Source organism: Amblyomma maculatum, chromosome 7 (assembly GCF_055883805.1).
Source record: "Amblyomma maculatum isolate TAMU_Amacu chromosome 7, ASM5588380v1, whole genome shotgun sequence".
NCBI classification, from domain to species: domain Eukaryota; kingdom Metazoa; phylum Arthropoda; class Arachnida; order Ixodida; family Ixodidae; genus Amblyomma; species Amblyomma maculatum.
The window spans coordinates 98712204-98739881 of record NC_139350.1 but is presented as its reverse complement, the minus strand read 5'-3'; the positions used below and the strand labels follow the sequence as shown (position 1 = coordinate 98739881).

At 47.5% G+C, this 27678-nt stretch overlaps 1 long non-coding RNA gene across 2 annotated transcripts in view; it reads left to right on the top strand.

Moving 5' to 3' along the window:
* Positions 1-10258: 10258 nt before the first annotated feature.
* LOC146184099 (uncharacterized) overlaps positions 10259-27678 on the top strand; it is a 116707-nt gene continuing 99287 nt past the window's right edge. The window contains exons 1-3 of one of the 2 annotated variants that reach the window (XR_014708542.1): positions 10259-10412; positions 12060-12187; positions 27000-27085. This is a non-coding gene — a long non-coding RNA (uncharacterized LOC146184099). The remainder of the gene's footprint in view (positions 10413-12059; positions 12188-26999; positions 27086-27678) is intronic. The other variant, XR_014708541.1, reaches the window with a different exon arrangement.

Below are 27678 nucleotides of genomic sequence, written 5' to 3'. Positions count from 1 at the left end.
TCGAATTTCCGTCTTCGTGCTCGGCCGCGGGTAGTCTGCTACCGCAGAAATCTTAATCTCGCTGGGTTTCCTGAAACCTTGACCTACATTGTGACCCAAGTAGTCCACGGTCGCCCTTGCCAGGCAACATTTCTCGGCCTTTACGGTTAGTCCAGCTTGACGCAAAAGGCTCAGTACAGCTCTTAGATGTACCATATGGTCCGCCCATGAGTCGGAAAAAACCGCAATGTCGTCTAAATAAGGCACCGCGAATGTTTCACACCCCTTTAAAATCCTATCCATGAGTCGGGAAAAACAAAATGGAGCATTTTTGAGCCCGAAACTCATCATTGTTGGCTGGTAGCTGCCCGTCGGAGTGACGAAAGCCGCGTATCTGCTGGCGCGTTCAGTGAGCGGTACTTGCCAGTATCCTCGAGTAAGGTCCAGCGTAGTCACATATGCCGCTCTACTGACCTGTTCTACTCTCTCCTCAATATTCGGAATAGGATACACTTGATCCCTGGTGAGAGAATTTAGCTTTCGGTAGTCTACCACAGGCCTAGGGTCTTTACCTGGAGATTCTACTAAGATCATAGGCGAAGCATAATCGCTTTCCGAGGGTTTTATTACTCCCAATTCCAGCATGCGAGTTACTTCCCTATCCAGAATTTCTCTTTGCCTTGGAGAAAATCGGTAGCACCTTGATCGCACTGGCACGTCTGAAGTCAGCTCAATATCGTGCTCAGTCAAATCAGTTCTGCCTGGCCTGTCCACGAAGCAGGCCTCAAACTCTGTTATTATCTCGCCCAGATCGGACAGCTGGGATTTCTTTAGTTCTCCTCTCTGCTCCGTCTTTTTGAGAAGCTCCTGAGCGTTGCTTCCTTTTCCGCTGAGGCAAATCAAGTTGTCCCCCATCTCCTCGGGAAGGTTTAACGTTAGATTTACCACGGCTTCCCTCTGCACATAAGGCTTCATAAGATTGCAATGATAAATGCGCACTTCTTTACGCCTACCGGGAATTTTCACTGCGTAGTTAGTGTTAGAAAGCTTTGCAACGACTTCAGCCGGTCCTTCCCACTGTACTTCGAGCTTATTCTGCCTTGAACTTCTCAGCAACATCACCTGGTCCCCGATACAAAACGTCCTTTGACGGGCTGTCTTATCATAGTACACCTTGGAACGAGCCTGGGCTGACTTCATGCTGGCCTCAACGAGTTCCTTAGTGTTATGTAAGCGATTCAAGAGGTTCAGAATGAATTCTACTACTGTTGGGTCTTCTCCGCGCCCCTCCCAGGCTTCGCGCACCATTCGCAAAGGTGAGCGCAGTGACCTTCCGTACACCAACTCGGCTGGGCTAAATCCAGTGGATTCGTGCGGCACTGACCGCAAAGCGAAAAGCGCTGCAGGCAGGCAGGTATCCCATTCGCGCTTGTTTTCGTAGCACAGTCCCCTCAGGACTCGTTTGAGAACAGAGTGCCATCTTTCTACGCTGTTGCTCTGCGGATGATGGATCGAGCTATGCACTACCTTAATGCCGCATCGCTCGAGAAATGAGGTGGTGAGGACACTCGTGAAAACGCTACCCTGATCACTTTGGACCTCGGAAGGGAATCCAACTCGTGCAAACACTGACAGCAGCGAATCCACTACACTCTCGGACGTCACCTCGCGCAGCGGAACAGCCTCTGGAAACTTCGTGGCTGGGCATAACATAGTGAGGATATAACGGTACCCTGACTCTGTCACAGGAAGTGGCCCAACTACATCTATTACTAACCGGTGAAACGGCTCGGTAATGATTGGTACTAACACCATCGGAGCTTTCCACTTATCTTGCGCCTTTCCAACCCGCTGGCACGTGTCGCATGACCGTACAAAATTTTCCGTGTCCTTAAAACATCCAGGCCAATAGTATTCTTGCAACAGCCTCTGCTTTGTTTTCTTTATTCCAAGGTGACATGACCACGAGCTGCCATGGGAAAGTCGCAGTAAGTCTCCGCGGTACTTTTGGGGAACAACTAATTGGTCCCGCTCTACTCCGCGTTTATCCTTGAATAAGCGATACAGCACTCCCTTTCTCATCTCGAAAGAAATATTGTTTGCTGTCTTAGTGGCGCGGTGGCGCTCCCTTATCTCCTGTATCTTGGGATCATTGGCTTGCTCTATAGCTAAGTCCTCTCGGGTTCCACTTAAAAGTCTCGTGAGATTACTAGACACTGGCGGCAAGAGGTTACTCTCAAGAACGTCCTCATTCCGCGTCTCATCAAGCTCACTTTCAAGTTGACATATCTGAGATGCCTCGCTCTCAAAGTTTTCTGACCTGCTATCTTCCACATCGACCACTGTTTTAACTGCCGTTTCTTCCGCTGTGGAATTTTCTGGTATGAGCAGTGTAGCTAGTTCTCGCGCCCTTGAACGTGTTAAGGCTTGCACAACTCTGTCTCCGAACAGGATGCCCCTCTTTCGCAGTAGCATGTCCGATTTGTTGGAGAACAAATACGGATAGCACTTAGGAAGCTTTCCTGAAACGGCAGCCTCGGTTGTTAATTCGCCGAAAGGGCCCTCGATGACCACGTTCGCGATCGGCAAGCACACACTCTGTTCCTCAACTACCTGTCGGATCCATGCACACTGTCCTGTATAGTCGGAAGGCGATACATACGCCGGATGGACAACATCCATCGTTGCGGCCGAATCGCGCAGTACCTTGCAAGGCTTCCCGTTGACTACTAGGTCATGCAGGTAGGGTTCTAAAAGCTGCATATTTTCATCGCAGTCCCTGACATACGAGAAAGCAATCTTTTCTTTCCGGCAGTTGACGGCAATGTGACCCTGCTCATTACACCTAAAGCATGTGAGCGGCTTCCTAGCCTCAAGCTTATTCTTTGTGTTCTGCACGTTGGTCACTTCCCCACTTTTCTCACTGCCGTCCTTTCTAGGGAATTTGCCTGAAGAAACCTTCATTTCTTCGTTTCCAACTCTAGCAAAGTGCCTTTCCTGACGGTTTTTCACACTGAACTTGGGATTGCGGGGCCTATCCACTGCTGGGTTGCTGAATTGTCGGCGCGAAGCATACTCCTCAATAAGTTCGGCAGCTTCAGTTGCCGACTTAATTTCGCCTCTGTCCTGTAACCAATTTCTTTCTTTTTCTGGGAGGCAGTTATAAAACTGCTCCAAAAGAATTCGCTCGACTACAGCGTCCCTATCACTGTAGGAATCTGTGCTCTTTAGCCACTCGCCCAAATTTACTCTTAAATTGTACAGGAATTCAGGGTAACTCTCGTCCCTGGACTTAGTAGCGTTCCGAAAACGTTGTCTGAACGCCTCGGCGCTAAGCCTATACTTTCTCAGAAGGCAAGCTTTGACCTTCTCGTAGTTGTCCGCGTCCTCCTTGCTTAGCCGCGCGACAACCTCCGCTGCCTCGCTGGGCAGAACCGTCAATAATCTCTGAGACCACGTGTCTCGCTGGAAGGACAGTTTTTCGCAGGTTCGCTCAAAGTTAGCCAAATACAGACCGATATCCCCTGATATCACATATGGCTGCATGTACTTTGACATCTTGAAATCTGCCTCCTTGTTGAGATGAGGTACCGCTAGCTGGGGACAATCGCCCGACCTCTTGCTCAACTCTAGTTCTAATTTCCGGAGCTCAATTTCTTGGTCCAGCTTTTTTGCTTCTCTTTCAAGCTTCTCACGTTCGTGCTCCCTTTCCTCTTTTTCCCTCTCAAGTTCACGCTCTCTTTCCTCTTTTTCCCTCTGACGTTCGCGCTCCCTTTCCTCTTTTTCCCTCTGACGTTCGCGCTCCCTTTCCTCTTTTTCCTTCTCAAGTTCACGCTCACGCCTCTTTTCCTCTTTTTCCCGCTCTTTCTGCTGTCTGAGCTGTTCCTCCTTTTTTTGGGCGATGAGGTTCCATGCTTCACTGAGCTCCTCATCATCGGCTCCCAAATCTGTGATTGCCTTTATAATCAAAGGTTTTCGTGCCAAACCACTTGTATCAATTCCCAATTCCTCACACAATAGCAACAGGTCCGGTTTCTGCAGCTTTTGTAGGTCCATGATCGCTCCGAGTGTCGGCTACTTCCAAAACAACTGTGCAAACTACCAACCTAAAGGCGTTTCCACACTCTCTTTACCAGTTCTAAAATCTAACCCTGTTCTAGAACCTGGTCCACACCAGAAGAAAAGCCAAGCACTCACCCACACATGCGATCGATGTTCCGAGCTGCCCTCTTGGCCGATTGTTGCTCCTGCTTGTTGCTTGAGATGCCACCTCCGATCACAAGGTGTTGTGGCTTGTAGCTTCAGATCCACCTCCAATCACCAGATGTTGTGGCTTGTAGATTCAGATCCCAACGCTGGGCATCAGTGTTGGGGCTTGTAGATTCAGATCCTACCGCTGATCACCAGTCGTTGTGGCTTGTAGATTCAGATCCCACCGCTGGTCACCAGTTGTCGTGACGCTGGGGCTAAGTCGACCCGGCCTTCACTTGGTAGCGTGCAGAGACTCGGGGTTGAAGTAGGATTGAATCTTCGAAGTTGGTGAAATATGTACAAGCAGGTTTAATGGCACTTTGAGCAAACTTATTTACAAGATTATTTACAAGAATATTTACAAGAAAAAGAAGGGTACATCGGCAAAATGGCAAGCGTTAAGAGTTCATAGCGAGAAGCGACTGGATGAGCCGTTTACCCAGGGCCCAGAGCGACATTTCGTGCTCTGCAGCGTCCTTAAAAACCCCCTATGTCCAGCCCCTCTCTGAAGATGCTGACCAACCAAATCCAGGGCACGCCCCTCAGGTATCGGCATCCAATCGAACACATCACTGCACTGATGGTCTGAAGCACTGGCTGGTCCGGCATTCATTCGTTGGGCGTGATCACTTGTTGGCGGGAAAAGCTTGGGAACGGCGAGGAGAGGAGGTACATTTCTATTCTTCAGCAAAGAAACCACAGGCTGGTTCTGACAAGGGGTTTTACTTCTCAGAAACCCGAGTGCACGTGGCGCCGCATAGGGCTCCCAACATGGTCCCTTTTCGACAATTGCAAATCTTTCCTGCATTCCCGGGAAATCACTTAATGGCCGTATGAGTCATGCTCCTTTCTTGTCCTGCACGTCAGCGGACATGTCACTCTGTCGTCTCCTTTGGATAGGAGGCATTCATCACTGGAAGATAGCACTTCTCGACTGGAAGGGTGAACAAAAGAAAGCACTTCCTGCTATTTCCCGCAGGGGGACGTTTCTTTGTGTTTTTCCAGACGTTCTCTTGACAGGGCCAATTTGGCATTTGCAGGTTGTCCACAAAGCAAAACATGCTTACAAAACAGGATTCCTGGAAACAGGCTCACTTAGAGCCATTGGACCATCACCACATTTCCAAAGCACTTATTCATGCCCACAGGCGAACAATAGAGCGCGCAAATGCGGATGCTTGGTCGTAACAGTTATTGTCCTATCTCCAATATTATGCCTATCAAATTCCTATTCATAGCTCATTGCACAATCCTTAAATCAGCTTGTAACTTCTTCGGTAGCCTCCACATTTCCGCCACATGGGTTATTACCTGTAGGATACAACTATTGTATGCTTCTTTTTTGAAGAAGAATGTTGGTAAAACAGCTGTTCATTAATGGCGAATGCCTACCAAATGCCTTTAATGACCCCATTCTTTTTCTAGCAGTTTCACTCCCATGGTGCGTATCTGCAGTTCTGCCTCCCATCTCTAATCTGGCCTCTAATAAATTTATTTCTTCATAACTTCCAATCCTTTGCTGCCTGTCCTAAGCTATTGTGTCTTTCCAAGACTAATTAACTTTCCTTTGGATTTCTTCAAATTTGGGGCTTCTGGTTGCAGACTTGATCAACATTGCATACTTACCTGTAACCCAGCACATGATCCCAAGCAAAAAATGCGCCATCTGCAGTTTATAATCCCTTTGAACTTATCTATGAGGAGGCCACTGCATTTGCCGCAAATTCTTTTAATGCATTATTTTTATATTTTATGCCTGGGAAGAATCCCCAGCAGTGAGTAAACAATGAAGCACCAGTTGTCCTCCCCTTGAGAGCGGTGTGGTCACAGATGAATAGTAATAACCTTCCTCCTGTGTGTCATTGTCACTGTGTTTGTCCCTGCAGCGTGCGTGTAGGCTCTTCTAGGGGCTCTAGATCCTCTAATGCAAGAAAGCCCTTGGAGGTAAGTGCCCATATTACTGACGGTGACTGCCCCCTCTCGTCACCTCAGTGGCTAAGAGGTCAGGCACTCGTCTATTGAGGCTGGATGATCTGGGTTCATTCTCGGCTCCAGAGGATGCATCTTGCAGGGGTTCAACAGCTGCGCCAACTGTGCCATTTTGATACAGCTGCATAGTGCTGCTTCATAAGTGTAAAATGTGTTGAATTTCACCACGCTGCACCAAAATGCCCCGCAAAGGTTTGCCATACTCAAGGACAACTTTCTGCAGCTGTGATATGGGCAGTCCAAACATTTCAGGCACTGCAGCACGTTTCGCTGGCCTTTTAGATTTATTTTGAGATGGCATCACGCCATTATCACGCCTACTCATATTTTTCTCTCTTGCATCCACACCGCACTTGTCACAACCTGTGCCCTGAAGCATCCCCATAATGCAAAGGGGCCGTTTGTAATGAGGCACCACTGCTACTGTGTTGCACTGCGAAAAGGCCATGGAGAAATGCTTCAAAACTTCAGCACCATGTTTTAAGCACCACATGCTTTTTATGGATGTATCTAGATTGTTATGTGCCTCTTGAAAGTTTTCAGTATATTGTTGGGCATACATGTGCCACAAGGTTGTTTCTATGCTGTTTCGTTGGCAGACTCACTTTTGATAGTGTAGGAGGAGCACCAGTTAGGGCTTTTGTGTTTGCGCTCATACAGTGAAAGCTTTTTAATTCGAACCTTGATAATTAATACTTTCGGGGAATTCGAACTACACCACTTATTCCGAGCTAGCTACATAGAGGTCTGTGTATAAGAAAGCCAGTTAATTTGAATGAAAGTCGGTTCCACTACAGATAATTCGAATTACGTGCTGCCGCATCTGGGCGGCCTGGCACTCAGTACATGGCCAAAGACACGCCTCTGTGATAGGGGGGCATAGTTAGAGGCTGCGCACGTCCAAAATAGGAACAGAAGATGAAATCAGGTAAAACGACCAGCTAGCCCACACCAAGATTTTGACCAACGAATAAAGCCTAAATAGTGCCATGACAGGCGCGGCGGATGGCGGCGCATAATGGTAGTGGCAGCTGCCTGCTCTTCACTTCCGCGCAACCTCTGAAGCCTGCAGCCTAAACACTCATCAATTCGACCCTCGTTAATTCAGGAATGCGGATAAATATTTCTGTTGGCGCGGTCCCAGTCAAAGCCCATGAAAGGCTTTGACGTCGGACAGGCACTAGGGGTTTCCAAATAAAAAAAAAAATATTATGCGAGAAAAACTTTGTTTTGCGAATGTCCGCCCTCCACCCATCAGTCATCACCGAAAGCACGTGTTAATTCACGATAATCACACCAGCTTTTAGTATCTTTTGCTTCAAAAGACACTTGCACCAGTACGCGTTTCAATGATTGCATGGCAACGGACGATGCCTGCCCCAGACGTGACATGATAAAGTGAAAACAAGGCCTGCGCAACCGGACGAGTGCGGGCACTCTGCCCAGTTGCCCCCCCCCCCCCCCCCCCTCTACTGTTTTTTCCTGCTGGAGCTAACATGAAAAGGTAAACACGCCATGAGTTTATCGCTGTGCAGCATCTTGGTGCACTGCCAAGAAATGTGCAGTGAAATGCGACGGTTTGAAGCAGAGGGATGCACTAACGAATGCTTTTTAATGCCTAGTAGCAAAAGTTGAGGGAGGGGGTGAATTATACGAGGCGGCCGTTGTGTGCGTGTAAATACTGTAAATTTTACCTAATTATTATGATTCTTGTCAGTTTTTTCGAGGCCATTTGATAATTCAGACATCGCAGAAATCAAACTGTTTTCTTGGTCCTGTGAAGATCAAATTAACGAGCTTTTCCTGTATAACTTGAGGTGTTACATGTGAAATTTATTTGGGCATCAGCAGGTCGGGAAACACGAAGAAGCCTTAGACTTTCAATTCCTTAACGACGCAGTGGAGCCCACGGCTGCCAAAATAAACATTTGTGGATGCTGGAACATCGAAATATATTAATGTCTGCTTTGTGCACGAATTATATAACCTGATATCCCGAATTATTACCCACCTTGCCATCAAAATATGCAGTCAACCATCATGTCATTGCCAGCCCATAGGAAACGTAAGCCACAGGTCGTAGATCTGCTTGCTTGTCAGTTTTCTTTGCTTACAAATTTGCTTTCTTATCTGCTTTTGGCATTTGCCCTTTCGTCTTTTCGTCGTTGTTTTGTGTTTCTTTTTGCCTCTTTTTCTGTTTTTGCTTTTTTGTTTTTGTACTGCACTCACTTTTGAGCACAGACTGATTGCAGTCACGGCTTCAAATTGGGCTCTTCTGGAGCTGCCCTCAGAGACACAAGCTGAGGATTTTGCTGCCAGTAAAACATTGTTTTACGAGGTTTGTGAGCGAGATAATGAAAAACCGTATTCTCAAGATTTTTCCGTTTTTTATTTAGTCCCCGAAGTTTGAGAAATTAACCTTCTCGGTTCTATGGCTCGCATTCTTCCTTTTTTTTTAATCAATATTTATTGCCTCAGGGCATCAGTAGGGTATGAGATGAAGGATGAATAAATGATTAAATGAATGAAAAATGGTTGGCTGATTTTGTGAAGTCCAGGAGTGAGTGATGATGAGGTCCCTGTGTCCAAGCGATAAATGAGGCAGGATTGGTTGCTGAAAGGCCAGCTATCGTCAGGTGCTGGATTCGTGTTTTTTTCAGTGCTAGGCAGTCCCACAACAAGTAGTGAATGTCGGCTTCAACATTTTCGTTTTTACAGATCGGGCACCCTGGGTGGGGATATAAGTGTCGGAAGTGAGACCACGTCCTAGTGACAGCTAATGTGAGGGCAACACCGACCCGGATCCTTCTAAGCGCAACCTCCTCTGCACGGGTGAGACCGCAGGGAAGGGATACCGCACACTGAGGGATAAGTGCACGTGTGCGGCGCGGGAGGTGTTCCTTTCTTGATAAAAGGAGGGTAGCGTCGTCCATTTCAAGGAGCCGTGGCATTGTTGCATCTTGGTTCACGGGGCGGATCGCTAAATCTGTTTGACTTTGGGAAGGCAGCAGGTCCCGTGGGACCCACTTAATGCATACTGACTGTGGAATGTGCGCCGCAAGCTGGTGGATGTTTTGGCATATTTTAGGGCGGCGGCTGACATGTCTGAGCAAACATACTGCTTGAAGTGCGTCAGTGTGGATGACAACGTGGGCTGCAGGGAGCATGGTTATGGAAGCCACGGAGCAGCGTGCCTCCTGAACTGCCACGAGCTCAGCACAGAAAGATGTAAGATGTAAAGGTCTCCATGGACAGTAGATTGCTGTTTTGGCTTCACAGCTTTGCAGGCGTGCATCCACGTACACTACAATGGACCCTTGAGGCAGCTGAGTATCTTGCTCTTCAAATCTCTGGTGAAGCAACAATGTCGAGTTGGCAGATGTTGGTCTGCGGATATCAGTTGGCTTGTTGTCTCCTAACTGTACAAATTTCCAGAGAGGGAGAACTGGGCGCAGCTGGCTGAAGAATAATGTGGACGTTGCATACGCCCTCAGTGCTTGCGTGGAATGTGACAAAGTGGCCTTGAGCCTGCAAGCATCATGGCGCTGCTGCACCAGCTCATCGATGGTGTTGAGCTACACATTCTATGAGCTGGTGCAGCAGCGCTGTGATGCTCGCATTCATTCTTATTTAGTGTAATAGCACCTTGCAATACAAAACGCTTAGTTACAAAAATAGGTACACGAATGGGTAAGTGCTGGTGATAGGTGGCCCTTGCAAAATTCCTTTTCGATTTCATTCATACAATCCGATATTCACATTTCTTCATTTTTGTTTGTGCCAAAAGTAACGTTTCTTCTCTTTTTAACATCTCCAAACTTTGAAGTTGTGCTGCAAAGTGCAGTTCTTTTTTCATGTGAGCTGCTCCAAATCTGAGTTTTACTGGTTCAAATCTTAAAATTTTGCAACTCCAAAAATTGCTACATATCCTATTTCAGCTTTTGCAGCCCTAATCTTAGTGGAAACGACATCAATGGCCTGGTCTTCCGTTGTATTATTGCGCTGCTCTTTCGATCTGGCCATTCTGCTGCCACCCGATCTTGTCCCTGTCTGTGGTGGCCTACTGCTGGCAGCTCCAGCTGTCGCAGTCGTTGCTGCACCCCACATTCTCAGCGTGTAGCTCCTGGACTTTCCTGGCCATACTGCTGGACCTGGCTAGCATCCTCATGAGCTTCTGGGCATAGTGGACCTAGGTAAGTAACAGGGTTATATGTGCCACCCGTCTTGCCTCTGCTCTAGCAGGGGTCTCCTGCAGTCATGTCCTGCTGCTGCACGACTCAGTCGCTGCGGTAGCTCACTGCGGGCAGTCTTCACTACCCTCACCAGACCATTCCTGCTCCTTCCCGGAGTTGGGATGGTCTCGAGCTAGCCCACCAGTGCTCACATCGGAGCCGCACCTGCACCAGGTATCGCCGTGTTGGGGCTTCACGGATTACCCGGCTCCTGGATACTGCCATAGGTCTCTCCCTACTGCACTTTTTCCGCATCTTTGATTTGTGCACTCCCCTTCTCATTCCCTCTAAACTTCCGCCTCTCCTTCCCCTAGCTGTTTGCCAATCTGCCTTTTTCACAAGATGTAGTGCCCTTTGGGGAGTGTTTGAAAATGTTCTTGGGAAATGCAGCCACCTGCAAAATGACGAAGTGTGTACTTGACAGATACTGCCATCTGTCGCATATGCCTGTCATGAATATGAACTGCACATGGCCCTAGAGATCAGCTCCCAGGGTGTCTAGCGACTGGGAAAACCGGGAATTTTCAGGGAAGTTTTATGGACCGGGAAAAATTGGTGAAATGTCAGGGAAGCAATCAAAAAGCTTGCCAAGTCAGGGAAAATGGCACCATATATTCTGCAGGTGATCGGCGAGCTGTGCTGCCATGCGCTCGCACAGCCATATTTGATTATCGAATTGGCTTGGATGTTCACAGGAGGGGGGGGGGGGGCGGGGGTTGTCTGCTTTAAGGCTGGCATTAGTGGGCTTTTTATTTTTCATTTTTTAACTCTTAACATTTTTAACGGCCATTAACACAAATGACAGCATTTCAACTAATGTAAATTGCAGAATAAGATTAATAAATAGCTGGCTGTTGTGAATTATTTGTATACGCTCATTATTATCAGCGGCTACATTTTTGAGCCTGTTCTTTCAACGAGAAAATTGAACTGGGAAACCTAAAAAAGTCAGGAATTTTGAAAATGGTGGTTTCCTGGTTCCGGTTGCGCCGATCGCGGAGGCCAAGAATTACGCACACGCTGCTGGGGCTGGTGGTTCATTTTCAACCAAGACAGGGGTGCACATGCACAGAGCGGCCTTGTGAAAAAGGCAGATAGTGATGCCACACATGCTGGCCAATGTGTGTTGCAACCAGTATCCCATAGTATCAACCAGCCTACCAAAAAGATGCAAAATTGTAGTTCTTTGCAATTTCAGAGGAGAAATAAACCAGAAAAACTTGTGAGAGCATCTAGTACACTGGTCGCTCGTAGGGTACTGGACAATTCTACTTTAGTGTGTAATCAGCTGGCATGCAGTAAACATTTTATCTTTTGCCTTTGAGCATGTAGAGTGATTAGAGCAGTGGGAAAGCATTTAATGTTTTGAACCTGGCAGGATTTTGTAGGTTAACAGTGTCATGTAGAAGATGGTTCCATCACTTGATAGCTCATATGGCAGAGCTGATAAATTGAACGCACATATTTGTCCATATGGATGCTGCAAAACCTAAATCGATTTAGGCAGCATGTATGGGGTGTACAGAATGGCCGGGCAAAGTGACATTGTGGATGCAACATGGAGACACTGCATGGGAGTGCCTGATAAAGCCTGAACTCTGCTTGCAGCCTGCCCATGCAAAGTGTCACATGAGAGGAGAGGGTGTCTGCTCCTCCAGGTGTGCCAGATGACAGAGGCAAGGTGCCACCTGTTTGGTCCACTCCACTTGACAGCACCATCATAGGACAACTGGCAAGTACGTGTGGTGAAATTTGAGCTAGGCGCCTTTGTTAACTTGTGCAGTGCCAGTGACTGTCATGAGTTTTGCGAAAGATGCTGATTGTCTGTAGAACAACGCTATAAAGTTATGCATGTGACTTATGTGTCACTTTGAGCCTAACCATACTGATACGTGGCAAAGATTCTTCCCATATCTCTTGAAATGATGCTCCTGGGCCAGCTGCAGTCCCTTTATCACCGTCAACCTCCTAACCTCTTCTGCCCACCACACCCCCCGACAAGCCCTACTACACCTGCCTTCTTTTGGAATCCAGCGTGTTACGCTTAGCAAACCATTCGTTACCTTACTTTTGCATTACGTGAGCTGACCGTGCCCATGTCTGCTCGATTTTAACCAGGTTGTCACTAACACGCATTTGTTCCCTGACCACCTCTGGATACTTCCTATCTCTTGTTGCATCTGAAATGTGGATTTAATAGTCGATTGGAACGTCTAGCGCTGGCAGTAATTCGGGCACAGCAGGATCAGAATACCAGCCGCAGGGCACAGCTTCAGCGCGAGAGAGATGGGCGCCGGAGACCAGCGATGGTGATGTGGTGATGGCGATGCCGCAGCGTTGTTTCTTCTTCGTCTTCTTTACATTTCCCCCGCGTGAAGAAGTCCCCATCCTGGCGACTCACGGAGAAGAGACAACCAGAGGGTTGTAATACGGCTTGAGGCGGCTAACATGGACAACCTCACGGCCGCGGCGGTGGTGGTTGGAAGAAGAGGTGACTGGCTCGATGACGTAGTTAACAGGGGATGTGCGTTCCAAGACGTGATAAGGTCTGTGGTATTTCGTTTCTAGTTTGCTGGTGGCAGGAACGCATAGCCAAACGAAGCTGTCGGCCAGGAACGTCGGAGTAGGGGTATCGCTATCATGCTGATCTTTGCGATAGCCTTGAGTGTTGGAGGTAAACGTGCGAGCTAGCTGACGGCATTCCTCAGCCTTCTTTACAATATCGGACAAAGCACTGTACTCAGAGGCATCTGGATGGTATGGCAAAATTGTGTCCAGAGTACAAGATGGTTCACGGCCATATAAGAGAAAGAAGGGCGAAAAACCAGTTGTTGCTTTGGTGGCAGTGTTGTACGCGAATGTTACGAATGGCAGTATCTGGTCCCAGTTGGAGCTCCCAGATTCAGCTGTAACATACATTGCGAGCATGTCCCCAAGCGTACGGCTGAAACGCTCCGTGAGGCCGTTGGTTTGCGGGTGGTACGCGGTTGTAGCCCGATTTATCGATTTGCAATACGACAGGAGCTCTTGGACTAATTCGGAAAGAAAGACACGACCTCTATCACTGAGTAGCTCGCGCGGGGCGCCGTGTCGAAGAATGAAGTGGTGCAGAAGAAAATGGGCTACCTCTCGGGCTGTCGCCGCGGGAAGTGCAGCAGTCTCCGCATAGCGGGTCAGGTGGTCGACGGCGGCGATGACCGATCGATTACCGGCGGCACTGCATGGTAGCGGACCATAGAGGTCGATTCCCACGCGATCAAACGGGCGAGCTGGACACGGTAAAGGCTGGAGAGGACCAGAGGGGTCGCGAGAAATCTTGCGTTGTTGACAGGCGGTACAAGAGCGAATGTAACGACGTACGAAATTGTACATTCCCTGCCAGTAATACCTCTGACGAATTCGATCGTAGGTTTTCAGGACGCCGGCATGAGCGCTTTGCTGGTCAGTGTGATGGTGGGCACAAACCTCGGAGTGGAGGTGGCGCGGAATGACAAGAAGCCATTTTCTGCCGTCTGAGTTGTAGTTCTTTCGGTAGAGGAGGCCTGTCGGCGGAGTGCCCGAGGATGCATAGCCGCGGAAGTAGTGCCAAGGACATCTAGCAGGTTAGAAACTCAAGGATCTTGTCGTTGCTCGAAAGGCATATCCTCAATGGTGAGTGCTGACAAGGAGGCTTGAGAAGGGGATGATGAGTTAGGCAAACGCACCGGTGACCGAGAAAGAGCATCGGCGTCAGAGTGCTTGCGGCCAGAGCGGTACACTACACGGATGTCGTATTCCTGAAGCCTGAGGGCCCAGCGCCCGAGACGGCCAGACGGATCCTTGAGAGACGCGAGCCAGCAGAGAGCGTGATGATTTGTAACTACCTCGAAGGAGTGGCCATATAAGTAAGGGCGGAACTTCGTTATAGCCCACACGATTGCTAAGCACTCCTTTTCGGTAATGGAGTAGTTGGACTCGGCTTTGGTAAGAGCACGGCTTGCGTAGTCGACAACGTATTCGGAGAAGCCAGGCTTGCGCTGGGCGAGGACGGCGCCGAGGCCGACACCACTGGCATCGGTGTGAAGTTCTGTAGGTGCAGTAGGGTCGTAATGGCGAAGGATTGGCGGTGACGTCAGAACATTGCGCAGTGTCGCGAATGCATCATCGCAGGCTGGCGACCAAGAGGAGAGGTTAGGGGTTCCTTTCAAGAGCTGTGTAAGGGGGGCTATGATGGTTGCGAAATTGCGAACAAAACGACGAAAGTACGAGCAGAGGCCCACGAAGCTTCGCAGTTGTTTCAAAGTGGTCGGTTTCGGAAAGTCGGCAATGGCGCGGAGCTTCTCAGGATCAGGCAGAACTCCATCTTTGCACACAACATGACCGAGTATAGTGAGCTGGCGGGCACCGAAGCGGCACTTTTTGAGGTTCAGTTGAAGACCGGCGCGGGTTAGGCAGGTGAAGACCTGGCGAAGTCGAGTCAGGTGGGTCGGGAAGTCGGTTGAAAAGACGACGATATCATCGAGGTAGCATAAACAGATGTTCCATTTCAGGCCACGCAGTACAGTGTCCATTATTCTTTCAAATGTGGCTGGGGCTTTACAGAGTCCGAACGGCATGACATTAAATTCGTATAGTCCGTCTGGAGTAATAAAGGCGGTCTTAGCGTGATGTTCCTCTGCCATGGGCACCCGCCAATATCCAGAGCTCAAATCGAGTGAGGAAAAGAATTCTGCGCCTTGCAAGCAGTCTAGGGCATCGTCGATTCGTGGGAGGGGATATACATCACGACGAGTAATTTTGTTGAGGTGGCGATAATCAACACAAAATCGTATGGAACCACCCTTCTTAACTAGGACCACAGGAGACGACCATGGACTACAGGATTCTCTAATTACTCCGCATTGCAGCATGTCATCGACTTGTTGGGCAATAACACGGCGCTCAGTCGGGGACACCCGATACGGCCGCTGATGGAGAGGTGGGCGAGCGCCAGTGTCAATGAGGTGAGAAACAGTCGTCGTGCGTCCCAAGGAAGATTGCGGGATGTCGAAGGAGGAGCGGAGTTGCTGTAGAAGGTCAAGAAGTTGCTCGCGGTGGCGCGGCTCTAGAGCGCTGTCCACAGAATGGTCAAAAAGGTCCCGCTGTAGCGGATCTGAAGCCACACGAGTTGGAGTCAAGGCGTCAACTTGGCAAACAGGGACTGACACATCATCAAAGGCGAACAGAAGGTCCACGGGCTCGATGCGGCCGAGGCACTCCCCTTCGATCAACATAACGGGAGACGCAAGATGATTGGCTACCAGAAGTGTGCAAGCGTCGTTGTTCATGTCAAGGACGGCAAACGGCAGCGGTAAGTGGCGGCGGTGGCCGACAACGTTAGAGGGCACAAAGAGGACTGTCGTGGCGGTGGTAAAAGGGGCAGTGAGGGGAACCAGAACAGCGCTAACGGGTGGGATGGTTGTATCATGAGCTACGAGGAGTTTGGCCGCAAAACAAGGACATGACTCGGGGAGCAGGGCATCAGATGGTGCATCACTTGGTTCAATGAGCTCTACTTGAGGATTGGTGCAGTCAATGATAGCATGATGCTGGGACAGGAAATCCCAGCCGAGAATGACGTCATGAGAACATGTGGGGCGAACTGCGGCGGTTAGTTTTCCGGCTGAGTAGCGGGTCGTCGGCGCATTGGCGAAATGGAGCGGTGACGTGGTGATGGCGAACAACGAGGCAGGAAGTCCGGAGGGTCAGGGGGTGCTGTTGGGGGACCCGATGGAACGGGGAACTGGGGGGCCAAATAAGGTGGCGCAGGCCGTGCAGCAAAGGCCATATTTATTTGGCGCCGGCAGTAGCGTGTAGTGTGTCCAGGGATGCCGCAGTGGTAGCAAATAGGCCTGTTGTCTGAAGTGCACCATGGAGATGGTGTCTGACGCAAGGAGGGAGCAAAAGTTGTTGGTGCCGAACGGATAGGGGGCGAAGCATAGGGATATGCTGGCTCAGGAAGTGGACTTGAAGTAACTTCGAAGTAAATGCTGGAGCGTAGCTCAGTGGCGCAACACCGGGCGATGAAACTGTGGGTGTCAGGAACGGCATTGAGGGTGCGACTGGAGCTGATTGAGGAGGAGGATTAAGGACGACTTCAGATACATGTTGCTGGATTGCGCGGCGAAGCTCCGGAACAAGGCCAGTTGGTGTCGACTCCTTAATATATGGCTGCAGAGACAGTTGTCGCGTGACCTCCTGACGTACAAAAGCCTTGATGTCTTCAGAGAGGCTAGATGACTCCCTCTCCACGGCTAGTTCAGCAAGTGATGCTTGAGACTGGCGAATCAAAACACGCTCCTTGCAGAGTTCGTCGTAGCTTTGACAGAGGTCGTATATTTCCTTGACCGTAGTGGGGCCTTTGGCGACGAGCATGTTGAAAGCGCCGTCATCAACTCCTGTGAGGACATGACGTATTTTAACGGCCTCGGTCATGGTCGGGTCAACGCGGCGACACAAATCAACAATGTCCTCAATGTAACTGGTGAATGTTTCACCGGGCAGCTGTAGTCGCGATCGAAGACTCTGTTCCGCGCGGAGTTTTCGGACGGTGGGGCGGCCAAAGACATCAGAAAATTTGGTCTTGAAATGCGCCCAGGTGGTAAAGTCCGACTCGTGGTTTCTAAACCACAGATTAGCGACGTCGCTCAAGTAAAAGATGACATTATTGAGCTTACGATTGTCGTCCCAGTTACTGTGACGGCTGACCCGTTCGTAAGTGGACAGCCAATCGTCGACGTCGTCATCGCTGCTTCCACTGAAGGTAGCGGGGTCCCGTTGACGAAGGGCACCTGTGCAGGTGACTGGCGGATGTAGGTGCGATGAAGTAGGCTCCGTCATCGGGGTAGTCAACGTTCTGCTACGAAGTTCCAGGGCGAGATGGGTACAGGGAACCTCAGCTTGACCTCCACCAAGTGAAATGTGGATTTAATAGTCGATTGGAACGTCTAGCGCTGGCAGTAATTCGGGCACAGCAGGATCGGAATACCAGCCGCAGGGCACAGCTTCAGCGCGAGAGAGATGGACGCCGGACACCAGCGATGGTGATGGCGATGCCGCAGCGTTGTTTCTTCTTCGTCTTCTTTACACATCTTTCATCATTAGGAGTGTGCAAAGATTTGAAATTTTGAATACAAATTGACTATCTTTGTTAATCAGTTCATAATCGTATTAAAAAATATGGTACATTTAAATCTCTGTGTAACGAACCTTGATGTAGCGAATTCCTCGATAATACGAAGTTTTTCAATTTCCTAAAGCCGCCGTCATTGAAGTGCGTGTATTTGAAAACTCCATGTCTGGTTTGGTTTGATATGTTTAACGTCCCAAAGTGACTAAGGCTATGAGAGACGCAGTAGCGGAGGGTTCTGGAAATTTCCACCACCTGGGGTTCTTTTACCTACACTGATATCACACAGCACATTGCGCCTAAGTTTTCGCTTCCATCGAAAAGTGGCTGCCAAGGCTGTGATTCGATCCTGCATTCTTGGGCACAGTAGTTGAGCGCCTTGGTAGGGTGAAAACTCCATGTAACAAACATGTTGTGGCAGTTGACCTTGATATAACGAACTCGCAGTACCTACTGTCTCTTAGCTGGCACTGAATTGCTGGAAATTTGGCAGAACCTATCAAGTTCCAGGGCAATAGAATATGAACTGACGGGAGTGGAATGTCTACGGTAGCAACAAGCGATCTCAATTGATACAACGCACTATGTTTCAGTGCCAACGGTGCATCTAGATGGCAAACGCAATAGTCTTCGCTGCTTCTTCAGAACATGACACTACATTCGGTTCAGTTCAGTCGTTCAGTCGTGTCCGACTTATCGTGACCCTATGGACCATGTCACGCCACGCTTTTCGGTCTCTCACTATCTTCCTAACATCACATAACTTCATCTGCAGTGCCTCGAGGATGCCATCTAACCATCTCATTCGCTGCCTACCCCTTCTCCGGCGACCCTCAACCTTTCCCAACATCAAATCTTTCTCCAGCGACTCCTCTCTTCTCATCAGATGACCAAAGTAGCTGAGCTTTAACTTTAGAATTTGACCCCCCAATGAGCAGTCAGGGTTTATGGTCGACAATATCGACTGATTTGATCTTCTGGCAGTCAAAGGAACTCACGAGTCTTCGCCAGCACCACAATTCAAACGGGTCAATTCTTCGGCGGTCAGCCTTTTTCACATTCCAACTCTCGCATCCATACATCACAACTGAAAAGACCATAGCAAGAGTTATATGGATCTTGGTTGGCAGACTAATGTCTCTGCTCTTTACTAGGCAGTCAAGGCTAACCATTGCTCTTTTACATTGCTTACTACATTAGTTCATAACAAAACAATAACAAAACAAAGATAAAAGACATGGGGCAAGCTGTGTGTGTCGAAGTTGTCAAGCGTTGCTTGCGGGCTCCCACATGTCGATAGACAGAACAGCAGAGCGCACCAGCGACGGAGGCAGAGTCTGTTTCTCGGGGCAACGGTGGGGCCAAGCAGGAACATGCGTGACGACGCAGGTGCCTCCTCGCTTGGCTGCAGTGCAAACGCATGCTTTCTCTCTCTGCGGTGGAGGCTGCCCACCAGTTACGCTGCGCTCTCAATGCAATTGCGAAAAGTTTCGCCGCCTTTATAACTTAGAATAATTCTTGTTTGCTGTAAGCACTTTCACTGAGGTTTTCTTTACAATCAATTCTTAATTGATTTTCATTCTGCATTGCCCTTTTGGGTCTTCTCGCGAGAACTGCATATAGCAAAAACCTTGATGTAACGAAACATTGCGGACCTTTTGCGATTTCCTTATAACCAGGTTTTAACTTTTTGAAAATTTCTGAATATTTCAAAATTATCGATTACTCCAAAAATGCGTGCATCTGCTGCAGGTTCACTGCAATGCTTGACCGCATGGACTATGCTGTGCAGCATCTCCAAAGCATGACTGGGCCTTTTTGCATTTGCAAGGAATTCCTCACCAACAGTATGCATGAAGCAAAACATGGAATGAAACCGGGAAGAAAACGTCATTCTCACTTTGGTTTCATTTCAAATGCAGACAACCATTGTTCAGACATTTTTTAGGTACTGTGATGCAAATGGTTTTTGGCAATATTTTTCAGGCCCATTCACTTATTTGAGTTGTTGTTTAATTCGGACATTTTTTCCTGGTTCTTTTAAGGCCGTATTAAGCAGAGTTTATAAAACACGAGTATAGTATAACCTCGTTGATATGTTCCTGGTTCATACGATTTCCCATTTCATACGTTGAAAATTGCAGGCAGTAAAACATCTTTCAGAGTTGCACTTTTTTGCTCCTGGTTACTACTTCCAAAACTTCAACAAAATCTAGTCATATATATTCGCACCTCAATATAACGAACCTCAGTGTAACGAAATTCGCTATGTAATGCATTTCCTTTTTTACTTCCCAATCTCTGCTCTATTTTTTTTGCGATTTAACGAAGTAGTTTTATGTCGCACTTTCGATTTAACAAAGTCCTCTCGCATTGCATGCATCAGCAGCCATTTTGACAATAGGACGAGAACTAACACTTCAGCCGAGACAGACCGCATTTTGCATTTGCCTGACATCGATGTCAGTTTGAGGAGAGGGTTCAATATGCAGAAAGATGTTTTTTTACAACAGTCGTCTATCCCTCCACTCACCTGTCGTCAAAGAAAGCATGGGGTCAGCGGTGATCATGACGCAGGCGGCTTTTATCATGATGCAAAGGCATTTGCTGAAAAACACGTTTCAATGATTTTGTGGCAGCAGACAGCGCCCACCCCAATCGCTGCTTGATAAAACGAAGGGATTAAGCAATCCGACCAGCCAAGCAAGCCACTGTTGGCACTCCTGCCAAAGCTTCTGAATGCTACGCGGTGCAAGACGAGCAACGGTCGCTTATCACTAGTTGCAGGCCGACTGTACCAAATGTACCCCCCCTCCCCCCCTCTTTATCCCATCAGTGGAGCAAACGCACAACATGAAGTTCTCGCTGTGCGGAACCTTGGCGCCCTGCCAAAAAATACACTGGACGGACTGCAACGGCGCGCAACGGAGGACGACGTCAGTAGAGTTGTGGCGGCGCTGGCGACAGCAGTGACTTTCGAGGTGTAGGCAAAAGCCAGCGCCGTCTGCATTGGACGCACTGCGCTTGCTGCGTTTTCGAGCATAATTCCAGATATTCCAGCAAGCTGTGGTGCGGTTGATGGCGCCACGAGGCAGAGAAAACGGCACCTCTTTTCACATATTTCTTGCAGTGGGATAAAGATGAGAGCGAAGGGCAGCGGCGTTGAGCGCGACAAGCAAGACCCTTCGGTGACTGATCGCCTTCGTGGCTAACGCGCGTTTCACTTTTGCATTAAAACTTGATCAGTTAGTTTGCAACGCGTGGTTGCAAACTAATGAAAAACGAAAAAAAATGTTCGTGGTTGCTATTTGGTTGTACGACGAAAGCAATAGCAAAAGCCTGCATCTTGCGCACGTTATGTTTTATACACTATCAAGTCATAAGAAGTTTTGACGCGTTATTCCGTATGCGTATGATCTTAATCGAAGGCCGGAAAGGCGCGCTGTGACATCCCATTCACCTGCAGTACTGCCCGTGCATATGTTTGTACAGAAAAGGACACAAAACTGATGCTAACATAACCGCAGTTACCTGAGCGGTCACTCCAGCACGATATTGCTGAAACGGCCCGGACTTGTGAAGTATAGCTTTTCTCTATTTTCACTTTCGTGAGTTTCAACGAGTGACTCTTCATCACCGGTCCTAGAAAGCACAGAAACATCTTTAGGATCTCTGCAAAGTCACGTAGGATTATTTCTCCGACTAAATTTTCCTTTGAAGGTCATTATGAACCTGACGAATGAATTAAATGCCCATGTACAACCTAGTTCTGATCGAGCAGAATATTGATGTACAGTATATATATGGCATAGAGTATATGAGGGGGGTAAAATAAGCAGAATAATATGACATGCATTTGCATAAATATGTTCTAAGTATATGAAAAAAATGCCAGGAAATCGCTTAAATTTCGCTGCAAGTGATTGTGGAGAATGTTTTATTTGCGCTCATGGAGGTAGAGCAAAGAGAAAAAAATGAGAGCATTTTTAAAAGCCTTCATGTATATATCAACCTGTGAATGGCATTGACGTGTCTGTACAATGAAACGGATGTGAACCGCCTTTTTATTAAGTGGGATGGAACAATTTATCAGCGCACCATAGGCAAATGTTTCAAAGAACTAAAAGATTAAAGGGGCCCACAAACACCTCCCGAGCACTCCTCAAAAACTATCTCAGTCGCTAGATTATGCTGCGATACACATTTGAACGCACACATTTGAATACACGTCTATGCGCAGTGCAGGTCCCACAATCCCATTCGAAAGCTGGCGCATTCTTTCCTTCGACTTTTGCCAGTCCTCCTTCTCCTCTGTGCAATGCTGCTACGTGCATGCGTTTTCGAATGACTATTGGTCTGCTTCTTTGCGACGTCACACAGCCATTAAACTATCGCTTATGCCAGAAAAATCGAAATACGCTTAACTTTTAATTATCAGGAAAGAAAATTAGGATGTTTTTAGACAGAAACATTTTTTTCAAAGCTTTTTTTTCCTGCACTTCCGGTCTCGCGCGCGCACGCGCGCATCTTTGCCCTTCGCGCAGGCACCACGGCAATCGCGGCGCGGTCGCGAGCGGCGATCTCGTTTCAGTTCCTTGCAGTGTACTTGCGGGGCACTTTCCGCCTGTGAATGTTCTCGTTTCTTGTGTCGCCCATGCGAAATGAACTTCGAAGTCGGCTTACAGGTTTACAACATTAAGTCGGTGCTTTAAATGTCGGGCCCCAATCCACTGCGCCTTACGTAGTGCAGCAAAATTTCGGAGGCAACCGCTGCTCCGTTCCTGTGTCCACTAAACCAAAATGCGCACCTCGGATCAAGTCAAGGCGACAACATACGCTGGTAAGTAATGTGTTCACTAGCTTGAACATGGCGCACAGATAAGCGACGGTTTCACAGGTGCAATGAGTTAGTCATTGTTGTGATGCATCATTACTGTGGCGGCTATTAAAATCCTACCGTCTTAACCGTAAGACTTGATTGCGTGAAACTACTCACGGAGGTTGCATTTTGTCTCGTAGTAAGTTTGTAGGTTATAAACTTTTGCCTTATAGTAAATTAGCTAAGACAACTGTACCTACCTGGCTTGGCCGTGCGCGATGCGCGAACCCATGGTATCATGTGCCGGCGTTGGCAGCTTTCGGCCCCCGATACTGGCGCAGATTGCGGGTTCGCATTGTACGCAGCAGCAGCGAATTAAGCACCCTTACCTAACTTACTGCGAGCAAATAAAAGTTACCGCAATATCAAAGCTTCGTGTGCAGTTTCACTACAAACTACTGAGCGGTTAGGCCGGTGAGATACAAGACGCCGCGGTAAACACGTATTAGCATTCGCATGCTGTATCTGCCCCTTGCAAGGTTTCACATGACGTGCAGTGATGAGGAGGCACCGAAGAAACAAAGAAAACAACTTTATTTCGAGAGAAGGCCTACAGAATTTCTCTAGATAAGTCCTAGGGCATATTTCATTATGTCCTGAGGGTAAACAATTGACGTTATTAAAAAAAAAAAAAAAAAAACTTCTCTCCGCAGCGAAGCGTTGTGCTTTCTTAGTCGCTCAGCAGTATAAATTATCGCTAAGAACACAGTATTATATCGCCCACATAATAATAATAAGCGCAATTACACTGTTGTCTTGTAAACTGCGGACCTTAACGGATGCGGAACAGCGAGCCTGTGAAAAGAGAGATGTGACATGGTCACTTGTGAAGTCGGCTCACTTTAATTACTTCCATTTACTTCCAGCTTGACCTCAAGAAGCTGAACAACTCTGATCGGCATAATTATTCGCTATCTAGCTTTACACACACCCTGAACCCACAGTTGCTCTGTCTTTCCTACTTTTTGTTTCAAGTGGCAGCTTTGATGCAATACTTGAAGGGCCTGCGTGCGGTCGCACACCATGTGGAGTTGCCGCGATAAGCAAACAGCAACATGCTTTGTGTGCACGTTTGCTTGGCCGCAGCCAGAAGCGAAACACAGAGACATGGGTACAAGACTGCACTCACTACGACAAAAAAAGTGATATGAAACTGCGCTCCAGTTATTGTTAGTCGCAGCAAACATATTGAAACAATTGTTTTGGCTCCAGCGGCCAATGCTGTGCCTCGCTGATGCCAGTCTGTTGAGCATTTGGGTTAAGTGTACTGACAGTTGTGCTGTGCAATTGAATAGTCATGATGAAGCACAAATCTGTGCCTGTGTGCAGCAATTACTTCTTTTGACGGTCTTTCATAGGCATCAGTCATAAGGTGGCGCTCTGAAGCTATGCTTGCTAAAGTCCCTTGATAATTTGAAAGTAGCGACACTCTCCTCCGCGCCGCGCTTTCCTCCTCGATTCTCCTCGCGCGGCGGTGGCGAACGCTGCGCACGACACGCTTTTTCTCCTAGACGCCCGCCGGCCTGCCGCAGCAGTCAGTGAAGCGCGAGCTTTTGGGCTAGATCTGCGCTCCAGGAGTGCACAAAATTTTTGAAAAATTGCTAGAAAAGCATAGAGAATGCCGAAAGTAAAGTTCATGAATTGATTGGTTTTTTCTTAGAACTGTTTTAATGGAGAATACTGATAAACAAAGCTTTCAGGCGAGTTCTGTGCTACAGACACTTTTTAAGTCACATATTAAGGTTTTACTTTGTGCACCTAATCTAGTACTGCCTCTGACTTTGTGTTTGTTTTTTTTAGAGCGTGAAATCTGTCACCGCAGTAAAACTTTGGAAAACGATCCAGGCTGGTGCTTTGAACTTCAAGATCGGAGAAGGCCAAAGCAGGACCTAGTCTATTTCGCTACTGTCAAGCTATCTCTCTAAGCATAGTATATGTCACGTGATCAACCATGAGATTGGATTATTGGTTAATTGTACATGTATTTTGATCAATTACTGGGCCAAATAATTGATATTTAGTAAATTGCAATTAAAATCTAAATTTTAGCAGCAACATCGAACCGTATACCGTTGGAAAGCTTAGGCCAAGTGTAATGGCACTGTGCTAGTTAGCGATTCGCGATTTAGTTAATTTTGTATAAAACCAAATTTTGAGCTGTTCCTTGCCGCTTCGAGGCAAGGAACAGGTTTGCCACGGCAGTGAGTACGCGGCCACTCACTGACTTCACATGTGGTTAAAAGACAGCAGGGTACACTGGGAGAAGTGGTGGACCCTATTGCCGACACACTGAAGTTGTGGGGCAAGCATGCTGTGGCCTCATGTGCTATGTAAAAGAGCTGGATTTCATTGAACGCAACAATCAAATAAAAAAATTACAGGGTGCACATAGGTTTTCAACGTGCGGAAATGAGAAAGCATATAACTGCCAATTCATTAAGTATCGCTATCCTATCTATCACTACATCTACTAATGCCAGAGACCTATCGTAACTGTCACTATCTGCAACGAACACTATCACCTCACTATCCGGGCCTATTACTATCATTTACTATTATTATTCGTAACAGCCACCATCATTACCTATCACTATTCATAACCATCACTATTTAATCTGATGCCATCCCATGACCCATTGATATACTTCAATTTTCATTGACTTACATTGTCTGTCATATCTCTATTATAATACCTGACGAGACAACTATACATTGACTTTTAATTCTTATACTTTCTTGTTTTCTCATAAATGGAGGTGGGAAAAGAGCAAGCCATAGAAATAACTGACTACTATCAGCGCGAGGTTCATGTCTCTGTCGAGGAGGCTACCTTTACTTCAGGACAGGTCGGTGAGAGAAAATTGATGGAACTGCGTTGGGCCTGTTTTTTTTTCGAGTTCGTGTAATATTGGCGGCTCAAACTGGTCTTTAGTGAAATGTAGCTAGAACATAGAGCGATGAGTTAATCACTCAGGCTAGGTGAAAAAAAAATCTTGCGTACAATTGAACTGAGTAATATGTTACAGTGCTAAGAATTGTTGCTCGCAAAATGTTCCCCTATTTTTACATCATAACTATAATCATTATTGATTGTTTAAGTTTCGTAAATACAGAAAATTGATGCAATGATTCCGGCTGATTTGAAATCGATGGAAAAACTTTTCTCGCCGTAAATGAATACGCGGAATCGCGGTTTTAGAGCTCCAGCTTGCAAAGCGAAGGTAACCTGCCAACGCCTAGTAGTCATGGTCAAAGTGAAGTGTGTGTGATCATGTGAACACCTCCTGTACATTGGCCGTATCCCTGATAAAACGAACGCATACTTTTTAACCCACGCGTGCTTCGAAGCATGGCAAGACACATTCAAGAATTGAAAAAAAAAAAAAAAAACATGCCGTACGACCTAACTAGTGCAGATTACCCGCAATACCTCGGGTTTACTTGCCAAAGAGTTTTTCAGGGCCAGCATTCATTGCTCCCGAGTAACTGATGCACACTACAAGTACAAGCTGGAAAGGCTAGCTCCTCTACAAGCCCGAATTTTGATTTTTAGTGAAGGAGGCCAGGGATCCTAGCACAATCGCGACAAATGCAATCGAGAGATTGTAATTTTCCAGTTATCTCTGACAGCAAAAAGCAGATTATAGCGCCCTATTTCTGACTGTACAGAAGTCGAAGCGTGGTAAATGATGGAGCCTTGGAGCCTCGCAGAATATTCAGCATGCTGCAAAGGACAATCTTATTTTTATACAATGAACATGTTGCCGGCGCAAAAATATTGAGGAGCAAGCAGGAATAAAAAACGCAGCGTCAGGTGACGCGTTATTACGGGGAGTGAGAAAGGCACATTTCGTCGCAAACAACTCTGTTCTTCTAGGAATGAACGTCTTTCGACTAATCTTGTGAATCAATTGACTCGTGCGCAAGCCGTCACGCTTGCCTTGAGATATCATGATTACCGCATAACCATCTTCAGGCCGCTTGCTGCAGTTGTACGCGCAACAGCACGGCATAGAGCTTGCATGCTGCAATAAAAGCACAGCGCGCAATATTCGCTCGCCGAGACTAGGAGAAAAATGGCGCGAAGGAAAAAAAAAACACAAGGAAAACGCCGGACGCGCGTCGGTTGCCAAGGGCAACGGCAGGGAGACCAATCGTCGCTCAGGAAATCGGGCGGAGAGCCGGCCTTCAGCGAAGGGGCGCGCAAGGAGCGAGGAGGAGGCGAGGAGGTAGCACGGCGGCGGCAAAGTTCAATCGTTGGCGTAACTTTCAAAGTATCAAGGGGCTTTAATGCTTGCAGCTGTGTCTCTGTGTGAAGAGCCCTGAGACCGTTTCTCCGCATCCTGGAGGCGCCTCTGGACGTAAGCTGCGCGAAATAGCCATCGTGATTACAACAGTTCACTTAGTTTTTTGTGTAATAATATAAGTAAAAGGAAGTTTTAACTTACAAAAAGTATGCTCCATTTTCACTGAAGCGGCACTGAAATGTCATTTTCTTGATTTTGCCATTTTCACTTTCCAGCCGTCCTCTCCTTTCTTTTTCTGTGCCTGGAGCTTAGAAGAATTTTCATTGAAGTGAATAACAGCCAGATGTGACCTAAAAAGAAGGTAAATATGAATGAATTTCTCATACTTTGGAAAAAAATGTGTTTCTTGTTGCCTACTAGCAAAATTATGCTAAGTAGAGGCTACTATAAGAAACCATTATGCATTATATTCACATCACTGCAGCAGAGATTGCTTCTGTTTTAGCTTCTATATCCAGCGCCTTTATATCAAATTAAAAATGTGATGCAACGATCTTCAAGCAGCAAAATGAATGTATGACATGGGCTATACAACTTCATATCGTGGATCACCCGTGTTCTCCCTGCTGTGGTATTCTAGCGATCATCATTAGTCCAAGTGATCAGGTGAACCTTGAGCATTCTTTCAGTTTCAATACATTAGCTTCGGGACATTCGAGATGGTTCTAGAGGGGCCGGAAACTTGCGCTGATAACTTCCAGTTCTTTAAAAACTACCTTTGTCTTGGGACTGCACTAAGATGAGGAGCACAAAAGAGAGACAAGGTGTTTTTCCAGCCAGCCCTCCATGCTCGCCCTCAACTTTGTGTCATTGCAGTGTCTCAGCTCATGTCATTTCTGTCTGTATGTATTCCTGGTGCACTGTTCTTTATCTCATCCCATCTGCCTATTCTTA